The 16,710-nt window shown below is 47.8% G+C and overlaps 1 long non-coding RNA gene and 1 pseudogene across 2 annotated transcripts in view; one reads left to right on the top strand and one right to left on the bottom strand.

Annotated features, from left to right (window-relative positions):
- The first annotated feature begins 5,318 nt into the window (after positions 1-5,318).
- Positions 5,319-16,710, top strand: part of LOC123375889 — a 34,974-nt pseudogene continuing 23,582 nt past the window's right edge.
- LOC123375890 overlaps positions 9,593-16,710 on the bottom strand; it is a 41,513-nt gene continuing 34,395 nt past the window's right edge. Inside the window, exon 3 of one of the 2 annotated variants that reach the window (XR_006581609.1) lies at positions 9,593-10,049. This is a non-coding gene — a long non-coding RNA (uncharacterized LOC123375890). The remainder of the gene's footprint in view (positions 10,050-16,710) is intronic. The other variant, XR_006581610.1, reaches the window with a different exon arrangement.

Raw genomic sequence — 16,710 nt, 5'->3', positions numbered from 1 at the left:
TCTTTCCCCACTGCCTTTTCCCCCACCCCTCTTGCCCTGCCCCACTGCAGGCACTCACGCACTGTGGTACAGAAAACAGGACGGCTCCCAGCACGCAGAAGGGGAGCACGACCGGCACTAGGATCCAGGAGGCAGCATCCAAGCAGCACTCTCCTTTAGCCAGGCAGCTCTGGGCTCCCAGACATGGTGGGAGGGGGGGTGGATGTGACCCCACATGCCCCCTCCCTGCCTTGCCTCTGTTTGGGAGGCCTGTGCCCCCTCCCCCCCAAACTATGCCCATGAGTGTCCCCAGCCCCCACCCTCCCCAGTGCAGCTTCCCTTATGCTCAACTAAATGTGTTAGTCTCTAAGGTGCCCCAAGGACTCCTCGTTCTTTTTGTCAGGGAGATGCTTCCTATTTTCATTCCCAAGTATCTACAAAGAACACAGGGTTTGCCACGCAGGATAGAACCCAGCTCCATTTGGTCTGGTTTTCCGTCTCCTTCCATATCAGAAACAGATCATTGGCTTGTGTACAGCAGCAAGAGCTTGTATTTGATCCTTTAGAAGAAGGCACAGTCTCATATGCCACACACCCGCCCACCTCCTGCATGTTGTGTGTGCAGCATACATAGAGGGAAAACATACATGGAGGGAAATAAACCTTCTTGTCTCCTGCAGGTGGTTATTCACCTTTCTCCACGAAGCCATAAAGTTTGATTACTTTATAATCTAGCATAAACAGCTGAAAATGTAGGATCAGTTATGACACCTTGTTTATTTAAGTCCAGCCCCAGTGTTTGCTATACTGACGTCCTACTGCAATAACTATACACTGCATAAGAAATGTCTCCTCTTGTTTGCTTTACATTTGCTAAATAAATTCCTAGATTGAGCCCTTATCTTGTCATTCTTGATAGTGGTTACAGAGGTGACGTGTGTGAGGAGTGGGGCATCCAGGGTCATGTGTCATGTGTGTGTCCCCCCTCCCACGATTTGCGGCTTGGCTTGCACTGAACATGCTCACACACATTGTTGAACTCTGCTTCACCCCCACTACTGGCAGGCCTGGGCCATCTTGGAGGCTAGCTAAGAGAAAAGATTAAAACATCACGTCATTATGTACTTATGAGCAACAGCTACTCTAGTGCAAGTGAAATGTCACCCAATATCTAACTCTGGCTCTTATCTACCTGCTGCTCTGAAAGACTTTAAATCTAATTCACTTTAGAAAAATATGCGTTGCTCTTGTGAGTTTAGCACTTCTTGTCAACTGGCTAAAATGGGCCATCTTGATTATCACTACAAAAGTTTTTTTTTCTTGCTGACAATAGCTCATCTTAATCAATTAGCCTCTTACAGTTGCTATGGCTACTTCCACTTTTTCATGTTTTCTCTGAATGTATATATATCTTCTTACTATGTTCCATTCTATGCATCTGATGAAGTAGGTTCTAGCCCACGAAAGCTTATGCTCAAATAAATTTGTTAGTCTCTAAGGTGCCACAAGTACTCCTGTTCTTTTTGCAGATACAGAATAACAAGGCTACTACTCTGAAATCTGCACCCTGACCAGGGGCGGCTCCAGGCCCCAGCACGCCAAGCGCGTGCTTGGGGCGGCAAGCCGCGGGCGGCGGTCTGCCAGTCGCCGCAAGGGCAGCAGGCAGGCTGCCTTCGGCGGCAGCCTGCAGAGGGTCTGCTGGTCCCGCGGCTTTGGCAAACCTCCTGGACCCTCCGCAGGCAAGCCGCCGAAGGCAGCCTGCCTGCCGTGCTTGGGGCGGCAAAATGCTAGAGCTGCCCCTGACCCTGACAAAGGGATTCTGTATATAGTACACATGAAATATCTGCAGTCCAATGACATGTATGTCTTTAAGACATGGTTAGCTAGCTCAAATCTCAGATAATTCACCTCAAGCATCCCTGAGACCACCCCACTGAGGTCAACTCTCTATGTAACTCATTATTCCACCATCATGATGAAAGGTTTGGCTGGAACAAGCTGGCCCTGGTAAGACTGAGATACTGTCTTTGCCAGCTTTGCTAACAGAGATGACAATGCTAGAGCCTTACACCCACAACCAATGACCTTCTCTGAACAAGTGTGAAGCAGTGGAGACCACAATGAGGATCTAGTTTTTAACCACTCTACTTACTAGTATTGCAACCAGCAAACACAAAGGCAGGTTGCTGTGGATAGGGTCTTGAATCAGCAATGGTTTACAGGGTAATAAAATGGCATAATTCCCACATATATAATCTGGACACAAAATCAAAACTAAATAAAGCACTACTCACATTCTTCTTACTGCTAGTGGGACACAGGACTGTATTTGCGGCTCTAATTATATTTAACAAGGGATACTCCTTTTCCTCCCCTCACTTCCCTGCGCCATCCACTCTCCCCACCCTATGGTTGGATTGGAGCTGTAAGAGTGTCCAAGCAACAAAAGGCTCCATACCTCAGGAATCAGTCCCCCTCTTCCATCCATCTTCATATCTTTCTTTCTCTCCTCCCTCTCTGCACTGCCACACACCTGATCTGTAGCCTAGGGTTGCCAGCCTTCCCCGATTGTCTTGGAGTTTCCAGGAATTAAAGATTAAACCCCATCGTGTTACTAAAGTGAAACAACACTGGTGGCTCCACTGGTAACCACAACTGCATGACAACAGCAGAGCCCAGTGACTCGATGGTAGTTCTGAAGAATTTCACAGAGCCTCTCTCTTTACAATATACATGCAGCCTGCTGGCCTGTCCCTCAGCCCAGGAGCCTGGATCAGGCCCCTTTCTCAGAGTTCAGTATATTATTCAAGCACAAAACAAACCTATTCTTCTGACCAAAGCAAGTTGTAGGTGTCTAGAGGAAGTTCCTCTTGCATCTCTTCTCCGCTCCAGGGTTGGCCACATCAACCCACCTGCTTCCTACAGCCCCACCTCCAATTGTATTCTCTTAGCCCTTTATAGTAAACCCCGGTCCCTTCCCATCTGTGTCTGACAATGGAACAGGGCTTGCTGGCTCCTGGCCTCCTGACTTGTCAAGGGGCAGAGTAGCTTGTAACAACACCAAGGCATGCAGGCATCCAGTATAACCCCTTATTGTAACATGGTGTCATGAAAGGCAGTGGGCAATTATTACACAGTGGCAAAGAGCATTGTTTCCCGGGCCGTTGTCGTCCGCAGCACAGATGGCTTGTTGAAAGTCGCTTGAGCAAGATGATCACTGGAAGAAGCATCCAGCAAAGCATATCATTTACCTGTGGTTGTGATTGTTCTCCCCACGGCAGAGCAGGAATTTGAGGTGTTGCCAGGGTGAATAAGCAGAGGCATGTGCAGAATGTGCAGAGTTTCACAGACAGAAGTGAATCAGGATTGTCCATGGAGGGTGTAGGCCCCAGGGTTAATCACCTTGTGACAGCTGAACTTGATAAACAGATTTCTATTGCTTATTTATTCAGATTTATAACACTATGGATACAAGCACCTGGCCTAGGCCTTTGCCAATGCTTAAAACATCAATCCAGAGTAAAGTCAGCAGCTGCTCCACACCCCTATGCCAAGGCGAACAGTGCACAGAAAAAGCCACACCCAACAATTCTCATTCTCTTCCACATAAATTAATTGCTTCTAGTGCATCCCTCCCTCCACAAAGGCCTAGGTGAATAAATGGGCTTTGCAGCCTGCCCACATCTGAGCCATTTCGGACTAAGGGCTCAAAAGTTGTACCACGATAACCATGTTGGTTAAGGGGCTGGTTTTTTTATTGATATAGTTCTACTGATACAAGCCCAAATGAAGACACAGTTATATCAGTATAAAAGTGCCTGATACCAGTATAGTTATTCCTCCTCCCTTACAGAAATAGCTCTAACTAAGCACCTTTACACTGATATAACGCCTATACCACTTCAGCTCTACTGGAATCATTAAAACAGCACAACTTTCTAGTGTAGACATGGCCCACGTGGAGAATAGGTTCCAAATAGGGCAGCTTGGAGACTTTCCATCAAAACGAGAAACTGAGAACGAGAAACTGCGTGTAGCAGTCTAGGGAACCTTGGAAGATTTTGTTATGGCTTAGCTCAGGCAATTCCGCTTTCTCAGCCTCCGGTTATTGTAGGACACAGCATGCTAGCTTTGACCTGCTGTAGCCGGCTGGGACTGCTGCGTGGCAAGCCCCTGGCTGTTGGCCAGGGAGGCAGCCCCGGAGGGCGGGAGAGTGTCTATTGCATTATGTATGAGCTGATATGCTGCTGTTTGTATAAAATGAGCATGCTTTGTGTTTGTTTTAGGACCTCACCCCAGGCCGAGCTACAGGGCGCTGGGTCCACCGTCTCAGTTGACAGCAACGTTTGGGGTCCCCGTTGCAGATGTGTCACTTTACCTTCATTAAAGCCAATTACTCTCATTGTGGAGTCGGTCTCGTTCTTGCAGAGTACCTCGGACCCTTTTGGGCAATAACACTGCGGAACTGGAATTAATTTGCAAACTGGACACCATTAAACTAGGCTTGAATAAAAACTGGGAGTGGATGGGTCATTACACAAAGTAAAAAACTATTTCCCCATGCTAATTTTCCCCTACTGTTACTCACACCTTCTTGTCAAGGGTTGGAAATAGGCCATCCTGATTATCACTACAAAAGTTTTTTTCTCCTGCTGATAATAGCCCACCTTAATTGATTAGCCTCGTTTAGAGTTGGTATGGCAACCCTCATTTTTTTCATGTTCTCTGTATATATATAACTTCCTACTGTATGTTTCCGCTCCAGGCATCTGATGAAGTGGGTTTTAGCCCACAAAAGCTTATGCCCAAATAAATGTGTTAGTCTCTAAGGTGCCACAAGGACTCCTCATTCCTTTTGCTGATACAGACTAACACGGCTTCCACTCTGAAGCCAGTATTTAATTACACGATTGCATACTAATTTTTCCGCCGGCACCCCGACACATTCAGTGCACAGGATGGATGGTGCTCAGTTAATGAGCAGCCACTGAACATTTCTCTTTATCCTTGTTGAACAATGGAGGTGATTCAGCGGGGCTGATTTTCCACTACCTTTCACCTTGTGCAATTGACAGCAGTGCGATGTGAGTGTTATACGCTTCGCTGCCTAGCCTGCTGCTATAAGATCCAGGAAAGGCAGGCCAGGTTGTTGCTCTGCTGCACTCTTCCCCATGCAAATGATGTTTTCACAAGGCTGTGCTGGTTGGACTCTTCCCTCCAATAAAGGCTCTCATGATTTGGCAGCAAAACAGCCTCTGAGATTCTGCCTCTTTGGAAAGCATTGACTGAGGCTGCTGACTATAGCTGGAGCAAAGGAAAGAGTGAGACAGGACAATGAGTGCAGTTTAGGGGAGCCAGACAGAAGCAGCGGGAATATGACATCTGTGCTAGAGACAGGGTTAAAACCCGCCTGGTCCTGGCTGGGGGTGGATATCTATCGGATTTTTTCACCTGGCTGCTGTGTTTGGCTTGACCTGCGTGCTGTTGAAAGTGATTCAGCTGTATCACGGAGACAGGAATTGATCAAAGCTTTCAGCAGATTCCCAAGCCATCCGACCCACTGGCTATACGGCCATGTCCATGAGGTAGGAAAAGGGCTGAGTTTGCACCTTGAGGGATGGGGGTGGGGCAGAAGGAAGTGGTATTTAAAAATGAAATAGGCACAATGCAGTGAACGGAGAAAGCAGCTTCCTTGGAAGTGGGTGCGAGGAGAAGCGGGGAAAATCTCACTGATATGGTATGTCCCTGGGATGTGTGAGAGAATCCTCCTTGTGCCCCTTTGGCTAATATAAATCATTGGTAAGTCATGCATTCCACGACAAAGCTTGCTCTGCAATCATTATCTAAGGCGTGTTGTGTAAGGAACAAAAGACACAGGTCAGTGCAAAAAGTACAACAAAGAGGTAATGATTAAATGAGGGCAAAGGAGAAGGTAACACCTTGTGACACCTTATGGGTCAGCTGTTCACCTGGCATAAATCAGGGTCGCACCATTAAAACTACAACCGATTTCCACCTGCTGACCCCAAGTCTCTTCTGATTTGACTGGGGAAGCGAACTGAGAGTAAAACCACTGCAATGCTCTCCATGTTGTAATTCCTTTGCAGAAGGACAGAATGCATATTAGGATCAAGCTTCCATACATGGCAGATAATGAGGTTCAAGGACATATTGTTACGCTTTTGTAGGGTTTCGTTTAATTCCACTGCCAAATGAGATATACCAAGTAGTGATGATCAGTTTGTAATGTGCCGGCACATGCTACAAATCCCACACTCAGCAGTCAGCACTGATTGTCAGGGACTGGCATGTGAGCAGTCATGCCTAGTGGTTGGAGCAGCAATGGTCAGGCCTAGTGGTCAAAGCAGAGGAATTAGAGGCCAGGAACAGCGCTGAGGGTCAGATCTAGAGTCAGAGACCAAGGTAAGAGTATTTTGACAGCTGCAGGGGGACAGAAGAAGATTCTTTCTTATAGGAATAGGAATTCCCTAGGATCCATAATTGTAAATGTAGCTATTATTGATTTTTTTAATAATAAATCAATGAAAAGTTAACTCAAGCACTGGTAATAACATAGTAATACAATAAATATATACTTGATGGTTTTAGTCTAGCAAGTCTGAAGGTTAGTTTGGGCGATCCAGGATAAGGTCCGATCTCTCACTGACTTTAGCTGGCGATTAGAATGAGCAATGAATGCAAGAACAGTTAATTATAGACCATTGGTTTATGGTGGTGAGTGACTGTTGACTTGAGGGCTACTCATATGAGTAAATTTGTGCATCATCGGTTCCAATGCCATAGAATCCTGCACTTGGAGCTAGGAACACTAATGTCTGCAATGGTATAAAGTATCAGAGGGGTAGCCGTGTTAGTCTGGTTCTGTAGAAGCAGCAAAGAATCCTGTGGCACCTTATAGACTAACAGACGTTTTGCAGCATGAGCTTTCGTGGGTGAATACCCACTTCTTCGGAAGTGGGTATTCACCCACGAAAGCTCATGCTGCAAAACGTCTATAAGGTGCCACAGGATTCTTTGCTGCAATGGTATAGGGTCGCCCAGACTATCCTTCTAAAATTTCGGGTCTCCCTTAATTAAATCTTTATAACCTGCAGAGAAAATCCATAACCACTCTAGTGTATGGTTGTAAACATTTCCATTTGTCCTGGAAACATAACCAGTTTGAAGGTTACTAGGCTGAATTAAGTGGTTGTAATTGTTAGATGCTGTCCAAGACCTGGGACTGCTGTTTAGGAGTGAAAGGTCAAGGGCATGGTCTTGCACCCATGGAAATCAGTGGACTGCAAAGACTGGGGAACATCATGAATTTTCAGCGGATCAGGGCTAGGAAGAGGAGTTGCTAAATATTTTCCCTATTACCTGTTGCTCTGGCTCCATGTCTTATGGGTAGTGTCACAAACTTGGCTTGGTATCTTGTCCAGCCCAGGAGAGGTGAAGGAGCTGCCCTGCGTCCCCCTCCCTCCCCAAATCTTAGTAGTTCCCCTCCTTCCCCCTCCTATCCCTCCGGCCCCCACTCTCCCATTCACAGGGAGCTTCTGCCCTGCCCCTCCCCAGTGATGTGACAAAGCAGAGAGGCCTTTGCTATAAAATGGGCCTGATTCAGCTCCCATTGACTTCAAAGGCAGCAGGTTTGAGGCCATTTAGGCAGATGTCTAATGAACGGGCTCAAATATGATTTTTCAATCGCTTGTACCTGAGGATCAGATTGTGATCCAGTTACTCATATTGCGTAGGACCCTACTCCAGGAGTAGCTCCAGCTGTACAGTCAGCTATTATTCAGTGTGAGTTAAGGTATTAAAATCGGGCCTTTCATTATTCCACAGTGAAATGCTGTCCAGGATCTGCTCAAGAAGGCAAAGCTATTTACAGGCTTGTGTTTGAGTTCCAAAGTTCAGCTGTTTCCAGGTTAATGAGCAAACAAGGGCCCCATTAAAGCATCAGAACAAGAGTAAATCTGAAATCAGATCATTAAGAAATGAGGCACTGATCCGTTAATTTTGATGGGCTTTGGATCAGGTCTTTAGTGATCCTGGACGTCACTGTATTATTAATTATTATGTGTATTCCCGTAGCAGTTCCAGTCATGAACTAGGACCCCAAAGGACTAGGTGCTGCTCAAACACAGAATAAAAAGATCGTCCCTGTTCTAACGAGCATCCAGTCTAAGTATTGCACCTTGGCCTATATCCTGCCCCCAAGTTGTGGCTCACACCCGATGCCATATTCTGCATGTAAATCAGTTGGGTGACTCGGCAGAAGTGAGACATAACAAGGACTTTTCCTCAGGAGCAAATTGCTATAACCATAGACCACAAGTTACCACGAACAAAACCAGACAATAACAAACAAAATCTTCCTCTGGCTGAGGTTCCACCCAGACTGCAGAACATGGGAATAAACCTGGCCCCCTCCCACCCTTCACAGGCACTCTCCTCTCTCTAGCTATCTAGGGGCTAGTCTCATAGGGGAGGGGTGGGCAAACTATGGCCCGGCGACCACATCAGGCCCTCAAGATCCTGGCGGGGAGCGGGGTTAGGGCCTTGCGCCGTGCAGCTCCCGGAAGCAGCGGCATGTCCCCCCCTCTGGCTTCTACACGTAGGGGCAGCCAGGGGGCTCTGCACATTGCCTCCGCCCCAAACACCACCCCCACAGCTCCCATTGGTCAGGAAATGGGGCCAATGGGAGTTGCAGGGGCGGTGCCTGTGAACTGGCCACTCCTCCATGTAGGAGCCAAAGGGAGGACATGCTGCTGCTTCTGGGAGCGGCTTGAGGTAAGTGCTGCCCAGATCCTGCACCCCTGGCCCCCTCCTGCACCCCAACCCCTTGCCCCATCCCCGATCCCCCTCCCACATCCTGAACTCTTCATTTCTGGCCCCACCCGAGCCCACAACCCCAGCCGGAGCCCTTACCCCCCACTCCCCGCACTCCAACCCCCAATTTCATGAGCATTCATGGCCCACCAAACAATTTCTATACCCAGATGTGGCCTCAGGCCAAAAAGTTTGCCCACCCCTGTCATAGGGCCTGATTCTCATTTATACTAAGGTCCCTTTGTACCTCTCTGGCAACTTAGGGTTGATAGTACCAGGCCCACAGCTACCCTACTGAGCAGTCACAATGAGGAGGGAAGAGAGGGAGGATGCCAGATTTAACCCCTTGCTTACTATAAACCTGGTGTTGCCTTCACAAATTGCTTTCAAATACCGTTGAAGATCTGAGACTGAGCAAAGTCCTTAATGCAGCCTTGGGTTTAGTTATTGCTCATGTCATTTCATTGGCGGTTTGGAATGACCAGACAAATGGATGACCTGGCTGTAACTCTGACTTCCCCAGCGTTCGCAGGTACAAATCAGAACCTACTTGTCTGTGAGGCTGTAGCCCACGAAAGCTTATGCTTAAATACATTTGTTAGTCTCCAAGGTGCCACAAGTCCTCCTGTTCTTTTTGCGGATACAGACTAACACGGTTGCTACTCTGAAACCTGTTTAAAAATGGAAGATGAAAAAGATCCCTGTGTGAGCTGGCAGGACTACTGTGGCATCGTCTTGGCATAAAGACAGCTTAGAAAAACCTGGTATTTACCTTTGCTCCTGACGGTACAAAATCCATATTTATTTACTGTTCAAAAACATGTTTATTTACAGCAGGGGATTTTAAAACAGATTTTTGATCTGCTCGACCAAGCTTTGTGACACACTTCTCTGAATGGCTCCATCTTTCTTCAGCATCGAACTTCGGGGTAGAGAGTTAGGGCTCCATTCTGACCTCGGAAGCGTGGGCTCGAGCCGTCTGTTAAAGCAGTTCCATTGTGGGTAGATGCTCTGCCAGCTTTGAAGGATGTTCAGCCCCCCCAAGATGTGCACCTCTGTCCCAACCTGGAAACCTGCAGTGTTCAAACAGGAGCTAAACTATGGTCGGACTTTGTCTCACAAGCTCCCATTGGTTGAGTTTTAATATGAATAATTAAACCTGAATAGCGTATAGGATTTACTGCTGACTGCACCCAACATCCCAGTGCAGTAGACCACTATTCTCCTTCTCATTTGACCTAGAATGAAAATGGAAACATAGAGGTTTAGGTCCAGATTTTTAAAAGGTATTTAGGCACCTCTTAAAAATCTGGCCTTTGCGACTTGCCCAAGGACATGCTGCAAGTCAGTGGTGGGATTAGAACGGAGGAAGTTGTGGCTCTTAGCTGTTTATTCAGCCTACTAGACCATACTCTGCATCTCCCCTTGTAAAAGCCAAACCAGAGTGGTTTGGCATTCATTTCCACCCTAACCCCACCACGGTTTGGTGGAAGGGATGGGTGGATGCTTCTGTGACAGATATGGCAATTTCCTTCACTATCCTGGACAAACCTTATTGGATTGAGTATTTTAGGAGTTACTGTACTAACGATGCAAAGGTTTATATATTATTGTGGGATTGTATGTAATGTCTCCAGGAGGGAGATGTGACTAATGCAAACCCTAGGAAGTGTTATGAGCTTCAAAGGACTCTTTTAAACAGTGTGCTGGAACTTTTGGCTCAGTGGATTTCCTAGGAAATCTCTAGGGGGAAATGAATGCAAATGTACCCCATCCCCTTTCTAGTTATGCAAAACCCAGCCTTTTGAAGCTATGCCTGAGGAGAGTCCATTGTCTGTTTACCTGCTCCTGGCATCTCTAAATCGGAGACCCCAGCTGTATAAAGGACAGGCAGATTTATTCATGTGAGGTCTTCTTCTGAGCAAAAGATGTATGAACTTGTAACCAAAGAAAACACCCTGTGTGTGGTTTGAAGGACTGACTCCTACCAGAGCCCTTTGCTGGAGTTTGAGGTGAGGGTTATGATCTCCAATAAGCTAATTAGCATGTGTGTAGGTCCTGTTATTGTTTTTAATATGTTTTTGTGTTTGCTTGAAAGAGCAGGGTGCTAATTTCTAACTACGGGCAATTATGCTGTTTACAGCCTCTGAGGAGAAAGCCAAGCAGAGCTCCTTGGGCAGTCTGACTTGCTGGGGAACTGCACAGTCTGGCCAGTAGGGAGAGAGACAGAGGTCTCCACCCCAGAGAGGTGACGGCTGAGGAGTTGGGAGCCTAAGCCTGGTCTACACTAGGCGTTTAAACCGGTTTTAGGAGCGTAAAACCGATTTAACGCCACACCCGTCCACACTAGGAGGCACCTTATATCGATTTTAATGGCTCTTTAAATCGGTTTCTGTACTCCTCCCCGACGAGAGGAGTAGCGCTAATATCGGGATTAACATATCGGAATAGGGTTAGTGTGGCCGCAAATCGACGGTATTGGCCTCCGGGCAGTATCCCACAGTGCACCACTGTGACCGCTCTGGACAGCATTCTGAACTCTGATGCACTGGCCAGGTAGACAGGAAAAGCCCCACGAACTTTTGAAATTCATTTCCTGCTTCCCCAGCGTGGAGAGCTCATCAGCACAGGTGACCACGCACAGCTCATCTGCACAGGTAACAATGCAGTCTCCTGAGAATCGAAAAAGAGCCCCAGCATGGACTGCACGGGAGGTACTGGATCTGATCGCTATATGGGGAGAGGATTCAGTGCTAACAGAACTGCGTTCCAAAAGACGAAATGAAAAAGTATTTGAAAGAATTTCTAAGGCTATGACGGATAAAGGCCACAGCAGGGATTCAGTGCAGTGCAGAGTGAAAGTTAAGGAGCTCAGACAAGTCTACCAGAAAACCAAAGAAGCAAACGGAAGGTCCGGGGCAGGTCGAAAAACATGCCGCTTCTATGCTGAGCTGCATGCAATTTTAGGGGGCTGCGCCACAAGTACCCCACCCCTGACCGTGGATTCCGAGGTGGGGGTTGTAATCTCTGCCATGTCTGAGGATTATGCAGACGGGGAAGATGAAGATGAAGAAGAGGAGGAAGACCTAGCAGAGAGCACACAGCACTCCGTGAGCCCCAGCAGCCAGGAGCTTTTTCTCACCCTGACGGAATTACCCTCCTCCCAGCCCTCCCAAGCAACTATCCCAGACAATGACGCCATGGAAGGGACCTCTGGTGAGTGTACCTTTGCAAATAGCAAACATTGTTTTTTAAGCAAGCGTTTTTTAATGATTGATTTGCCCTGAGGACTTGGGATGCATTCGCAGACAGTATAGTTACTTAGAAAAGTTTGTTAACATGTCCGGGGATTGATAGGAAATCCTCCAGGGACATCTCGATGAAGCGCTCCTGTAGGTACTCCAGAAGCCTTTGCAGAAGGTTTCTGGGCAAGGCAGCCTTGTTCCGCCCACCATGGTAGGACACTTTATCACGCCATGCATGTAGCAAGTAATCAGGTATCATTGCATGGCAAAGCATAGCAGCGTATGGTCCCGGGGATTGCTGGCATTCAAGAAGCATCCGTTCTTTATCTCACTGTATTATCCTCAGCAAAGTGATATCGTTCAGGATAACCTGGTTAAAAATCAGGAATTTAAGTAAAGGGGATGGCCATTTTCCTACTGGGTTCGTGGACTGCAGCAGCTTAAAAAAAATCCTTTCCTGCATGTAGCCAAGCGGGGGAGGGGCGGAGAGAAATGCCGATGATCTTTTTTGTGTTTGGTAAGCGGGGATCTTCTCCAAGCTACCAGCCACGCAGTGGGTGTGGGGGTGGGAAGGATGTTGATTAGCAGGGAGCTAGCGTGGTATTAGCCATGCGTTGGGGGGAGGGGTAAATCACTACAGAAGCCGAAAGACAGTGGCTTACCATGGCCGCATGCAAGCTGAATTCTGATGCCCGGACCTGTGTCTGTGAGATCTGTAACTCCAGAGCTGCAGGCAGCCAGTATTAAGATGAAAAATGCGACCTTGTAGGGAAATCACATGTGCTATGTAAGGTGAATAGTGCTGTTCACTGTGAAAGAGTATAACCATTGTTCTGTAAAATGTATCTTTTTAAATAAATCTCCCTCATGCAGCTGCAAATTTTTCAAGCGTCCCTCCTCCATCCCAAAGGCTAGCACAGATAAGGCGGAGGAAAAAGAAGACGCGAGATGAAATGTTCTCGGATATTATGGAAGTTACACGCAATGAAAGAGCTCATCTGAATGAATGAAAGGACGTGGTATCAAATTACAGGAAAGATGCCAGTGAACGTGAGGACAGGAGGGACACCCGAGATGAGAGGTGGTGGCAGGAAGATCAGCGGTGGCGGGATGCAACTCTGGGGCTGCTGTGTGATCAAACTGACATGCTCCGGCGTCTGGTGGAGCTTCAGGAACGGCAGCAGGATCACAGAGTGCCGCTGCAGCCCCTGTATAACCACCCTCAACCCTCACCATGTTCCACATCCTCCTCACCCAGACGTGTAAGAACGCGTGGGGGGAGGCTCCGTGCACCCGCCCACTCCACCCCCGTGGACAGCCCAACCAGAAGGCTGTCGTTACTGTGAAATTTTTTTAATGGCCTTCTCCATCCCTCCTATCCTCCTCCCAAACCACACCCTTACTTCTCTCCCTCTTTTTATAATGAATTAATAAAGAATTCATGATTTTTAAATGAGAGTGACTTTATTTGCATAAGTAAGCTGTACTCGAAGGGGGAGGGTGAGTTGCTTACAGGGAATGAGTCAATCAAGGGGGTTGGGTGTTCATCAACAAACACAGCAGTCACACTGTACCCTGGCCATTGATGAAGCTCGTTTTCAAAGCTTCTCTGATGCGCACCGCTTCCTGGTGTGCTCTTCTAATCTCCCTGGTGTCTGGCTGCGCGTAATCAGCGGCCAGGTGATTTGCCTCAGCCTCCCACCCTGCCATAAAGGTCTCCCCCTTACTCTCACAGAGATTGTGGAGAATACAGCAAGCAGCAATAACATAGGGGACATTGGTTTGGCTGAGGTCTGAGCGAGTCAGTAATGTGCGCCAGCGCGCCTTTAAACGGCCAAATGCACATTCCACCACCATTCTGCACTTGCTCAGCCTGTAATTGAACAGATCCTGACCACTGTCCAGGCTGCCTGTGTATGGCTTCATGAGCCATGGCATCAAGGGGTAGGATGGGTCCCCCAGGATAACGACAGGCATTTCAACATCCCCAACTGTTATTTTCTGGTCTGGGAAGTAATTCCCTTGCTGCAGCCATTTAAACAGAGTAGTGCTTCTGAATACGCGAGCGTCATGAACCCTCCCTGGCCATCCCACGTGGATGTTTGTGAAACGTCCAGTGCTTGTAGCACCATTGAAAAGTACCCCTTCCGGTTTACGTACTGGGTGCCCTGGCGCTCCGGTGCCAAGATAGGGATATGGGTTCCATCTATCGCCCCCCCACAGTTAGGGAATCCCAGTGCAGCAAAGCCATCCACTATGGCCTGCACGTTTCCCAGAGTCACAACCTTTCGTAGCAGCAGCTTAGTGATTGCTTTGGCTACTTGCATCACAGCAGCCCCCACAGTAGATTTTCCAACTCCAAATTGATTCCCGACTGAACGGTAGCTGTCTGGCGTTGCAAGCTTCCACAGGGCTATCGCCACTCGCTTCTCTACTGTGAGGGCTGCTCTCATCTTGGTATTATGGCGTTTCAGGGCAGGGGCAAGCAAGTCACAAAGTTCCATGAAAGTGCCCTTACGCATGCGAAAGTTTCACAGCCACTGGGAATCGTCCCACACCTGCAACACAATGCGGTCCCACCAGTCAGTGCTTGTTTCCCGGGCCCAAAATCGGCGTTCAATGGATAGAATCTGCCCCATTACCATCAGGATCTCCAAAGCGCAGGGGCCCGCGGTTTGAGAGAATTCTGTGTCTACGTCCTCATCACTGTCATCGCCGCGCTGCCGTATCCGCCTCCTCCTCGCCTCGGTTTGAAGGTCCTGGTTCAACATATACTGCACGAGAGTGCGCAAGGTGTTTAAAACATCCACGATTGCGGTATTGAGCTGAGCAGGGTCCATGCTTGCTGTGCTATGGCGTCTGCACAGTTCACCAAGCAAAAAAGGCGCGAAATGGTTGTCTGCTGCTTTCAGGGAGGGAGGGGTGAGGCTGTACCCAGAACCACCCGCGTCAATGATTTTTGCCCCATCAGGCACTGGGATCTCAACCCGGAAATTCCAAGGGGCGGGGGAGGCTGCGGGAACTATGGGATAGCTACGGGATAGCTACCCACAGTGCAATGCTCCAGAAATCGACGCTAGCCTCGGACCGTGGACGCACACCACCGATTTAATGTGTTTAGTGTGGCCGCGCGCAATCGATTTTATACAATCTGTTTTGCTAAACCGGTTTATGTAAATTCGGAATAATCCCGTAGTGTAGACGTACCCCTAGAGTGAGTGCCCTTGTGAGACCACAAAGGGAATTTTAGGTGCAGTTGTCCTGATCTGTGACAGTTTCTGGTCCATCTTTATCTTGGCTTTTTATCAGTTGGTTAGATTCCTCCTACTCCTTTACAAAGTACGTTGTATATTGTACCACTGTGGCAAGGATTGAACCAGAAACCTCTTAGAGCTGAAAACTTGAGTCTCCATCTATGAGCTAAAAAACCAGGCTGTCCTGCTAGGAGCTGTAACAGATTCACATCCTCTGTGGATTGATTCCAAGGTAGGGACACATAACATACACTGACCAGTCCATTACAGCATTCCATGTAAAGGTATTTTCCTTGGTGAGAATCCCTGGATGAACAGTTATTTCATATAATGTTTAAAAATAACAGCCCTCTCTGCAGTACATCAGGCCAATTCAGAGAGACCATGGACTATTTATAACTGTCATGTCCTATGAACATTCCCCATTCTTCTGGCTGTAGCAAGATTACCGTGAGCTCTTCTGGACAGAGAGTTTTCCAACCAGCCTATTTTCTTCTCTCTTTTCTCCTCCGCTGTTGCAGCTTCTACAAGAAGGGGAGGTTTTAAACAAAGTAGAGCGATGGAGCCAGAAGTACCCGTACGCCTTCCCTCTCTGGTTTGGGAGCTTCTCAGCATTCTTAAACATCACCCACCCTGATTATGCCAAGGTCTTATTTGCCAGGGGAGGTAAGGCATGGTGCATCTGAGTTCTGAATGATTGTAGCATTTCTGCAAATTGCAAATGCCGAGCATAATTTCCTGGGTGTTAACTATTCACAGCAAAGCAGAATCCCACAACTAAGATGTCACTCAGGAATCCCTACTCCTTGATGCCTCATCCTCTGCAAACTGATAGATACGCTGGAGGGTAGGGATAGGATACAGAGGGACCTAGACAAATTAGAGGATTGGGCCAAAAGAAATCTGATGCATTTCAACAATGACAAGTGCAGAGTCCTGCACTTAGGATGGAAGAATCCCATGTACTGCTACAGACTAGGGACCGAATGGCTGGGCAGCAGTTCTGCAGAAAAGGATCTAGGGGTTACAGTGGATGAGAAGCTGGATATGAGTCGACAGTGTGCCCTTGTTGCCAAGAAGGCTAACGGCATTTTGGGCTGTATGAGTAGGGGCATTGCCAGCAGATTGAGGGACGTGATCATTCCCCTCTATTTGATATTGGTGAGGCCTCCTCTGGAGTACTGTGTCCAGTTTTGGGCCCCACACTACAAGAAGGATGTGGAAAAATTGGAGAGAGTCCAGCAGAGGGCAACAAAAATGATTATGGGGCCGGAGCACGTGACTTACGAGGAGAGGCTGAGGGAACTGGGATTGTTTAGTCTGCAGAAGAGAAGAATGAGGGGGGATTTGATAGTTGCTTTCAGCTACCTGAAAGGGGGTTCCAAAGAGGATAGATCTAG

The sequence above is a fragment of the Mauremys mutica genome, chromosome 8 (assembly GCF_020497125.1).
Source record: "Mauremys mutica isolate MM-2020 ecotype Southern chromosome 8, ASM2049712v1, whole genome shotgun sequence".
Taxonomy (NCBI): domain Eukaryota; kingdom Metazoa; phylum Chordata; order Testudines; family Geoemydidae; genus Mauremys; species Mauremys mutica.
This window is presented reverse-complemented; position numbering and strand designations above follow the sequence as displayed.